This window comes from Anneissia japonica, unplaced genomic scaffold, assembly GCF_011630105.1.
Source record: "Anneissia japonica isolate Jap-2015-1 unplaced genomic scaffold, ASM1163010v1 scaffold310_len583560_cov164, whole genome shotgun sequence".
Classification (NCBI taxonomy): domain Eukaryota; kingdom Metazoa; phylum Echinodermata; class Crinoidea; order Comatulida; family Comatulidae; genus Anneissia; species Anneissia japonica.
In genome coordinates, this window is record NW_022695742.1 from 274,990 (window position 1) to 278,015 (window position 3,026).

Consider the following 3,026-nt stretch of genomic DNA (forward strand, 5'->3'; position numbering starts at 1 on the left):
CTGTGTGAATATTATTACAGTATTGGTATTAATGTTACTGTATTATGTTTACTAAAATTATTCATTTATAATTTATTATCACAGTCACTGTGATTAGTATTCAGGCACAAATGCCAGAAACTAAATGTTGTACACATTTTATTTCATGTATTGTCCAACTACTTGTGAAATCAAAGTGTTACTGTTTGTAATCTCAGTAGTACATGTTATCCAGTATAGATTGCAATAAAAAAAGAAATCATTCTCCACTTTTTTTACCAAACTCTTTGTTCGAGGCAAGTAAAAAAAACCCACCATACTGTATTCTTGTGCAGTGATGGATTCAAGGTGGGGGGGGGGGGGGGGCAGCTGCTCACCCCGTCCCCTACCTAAAATTTTCAAAATAGAGAAAAAAAGGAAATCTATTCAAATTTTAAGTATGAGAGTGCCATCTCCGGTCCTATAAGGAGATGCCATAATCAACCATGATGGGGCTGAGGTGGTACACCCCTCCACCTGTGAAAGTTTCAGCCTGGGCTCCTCTATTTAAAATTCCTTGAATCATCATTGTTGCGCGCAGATCAGTCATTTATTCAAGTTAAATAGCGCCTTAAAACAAATGTTTACAGGTTTAAGGTCTTATGTTTATTCTTAAAAATGATTGGGACATTCAAAAAAGAGGTGGAACACAATTACAGAGACGTGGTGCAGCGTACGAAAACACTCTCTTTTCTAAAAAGACTCCAATCTATATCAGACGGAAGCATTTTGGAAGTGGTCCATCCGGCAACATAATTTTTTGACTCGTACAGTTAAGGCATCAGTTATTGAGGGCGCTATTTTGGGTCCGTTAGGTGAACTGATGTGCATGAATAATATGCATACATGACCTCCCCCTCGCGAAACCAGTTCAGTGGTGGGGTATCGAGTAAGCTGCAGTGATTATGCGTGGATGAACGCATGGCGTAGGCCAAAATATCGTAAATAAGCCTTGACGCAGCGTTCCCGGAACGCCGCCCTCAGCGGCGAGTGCGAAGCACAACCCAGGGTCAAAAGTGGAACGTGAAATTTGGATATATATACCATTTGTATATGGTTTTGTAGTCTGAAAAACTTCAGCTACCCGTATTTCTCGACTGAGACGTCAGTGGGAGCTGTAATTTGTATGGCAAGGAGATTGAGCAACCCTTCATTCATATTAAGGGAATTTACGCCCAGAAACTTTGTAGTTATTAATATTTTGGTTATAATAGAAAATATTCATTTTTTGGTGACGTCACACTCACCTTAGTTAGCATGTATACGTCATAAGCTAGATACGTCACCTTTTCCTGGCAAGGCAAACTTTCCCAGCGTGCTTTTTTCATGGATAAACAAACACCACTGCTTTGTACATGGATGCCTTGCCCAAGCCAGTGCTACAAGAGCCGCATTGTTAGCATTGTATAATACTTAAATAAGGTACCTCTGCAAATGAATTATTCTTAGTTATTTTTTTTTCTTATTTTAATTTATTTCTTCCGAAAGTGTACTTTCTATCACATATAATTCCACTGTCTTAGTTAGGCCTAGTCTTATGCCTCATCGTTTCCTGCTACACAGCACACCAGCAGCCCCTCCCCGATACAGTACAGACGTTTGCTAGGTAACAACGTGATTGCATCTTCCTTCCCAGGTGTTCATGTAACATTGACATAATTGTTAGCTAACCAGTTGTGTGTATGTCTTTGTGAAAATGAGTACCGCGGCGTACTCATTTTCACAAAGCATTTGCATCCCCTCTTGGAAAGAGGGATTCGAAATAATTGTCTCCATATCTTCGCTAATTAAATTAATCACCGTAATTTAGCTTACACTTATGAATTTAGGGAGCACTTAAAATGTGAAATAATCATTTCACTACCCGACTAACTCCGAACTTTATTCATTCATTATGCCTACATAATAGTTTCATATTGCTGTACTATATACTCCAACATCACCGGCGCATGGTAACAACCAACTGACTGCAGGCCATTTCCGGTCACACATTACTCTCCATAACACAGCACCCCCTAGTTCCGTCACCTCTGGATAGTGTGAACATTAATGGACTATAAATTGTAATAAAATAGACCTATCCCTTGAATTATCCCTTATGTACAGCATGGTTTTAAGTATAAAAAAAAAGCACAGTAATACTAAATCTGGCTATTCGAGTACAGTATAGATAGGCCTAGATCAGGGCCGGCGGAACGTTTTTCAAAATGGGGGAGGGGGCCCATTTATAAGATGAATGGGAATATCAATCATGCAGATCTGGAATCAAATCTAGGTGGTGGGGTGAACATTCCTCCCCCGGGAAAATTTTGATTTCTAGATGGCGGGAAATGACCTTTCTCTACTTTTGAGCTAGGTGTCCAATGACTTTGTTCTTCAAAATTCAAGGTTTTCCCCCTCTTGAAAACGGTAAGGTAAACTTTCTCAATACAGTAAATAGGCCTGTTATGTGTGTGTGTGTGTGTGTATACATACATTTAAAAAAAAATGAGTAGTTGCATACGTATTCTTTTTTCAATAAATCGATAAGCTCCAAAGAAAAGGGGGTTCCGGGGGTTCTCCCCTGGGAAAATTTTGATTCGTAGATGGCGGGAAATGAGCTTTTCCGACTTCTTGAGGTGTCTTAATTACATTTAAGTTCTTCAAAACGCCAGTTATGTTTTACCTGTTGGGCCATGTGGCCGTGTATTCAATTTTTGAATAAAGTGTGCCTAAATACAAAATTCAAGGTTTTCCCCTCTTGAAAACGGTCAGGTAAAATTTTCCCTTTGTTATTACAATAAATAGGCCTTTATGTGTGTTTGTATAAAAAAAACAAAAAAACAAAAAAAAAAACAAAAAACAAAAAACATTCAAGAACAAAGTTCAATCACAGGCGGCACATATTTTTTCCCGACGATGATGGGGAGTCCTGGGATAAGTCAAAAGAAAGGCCTAGTGTATGCATAGAACTAGGTACGCTGGTACTGTACACATAATACTGTAGCCCCTGGTCTCAGCTTAACTTT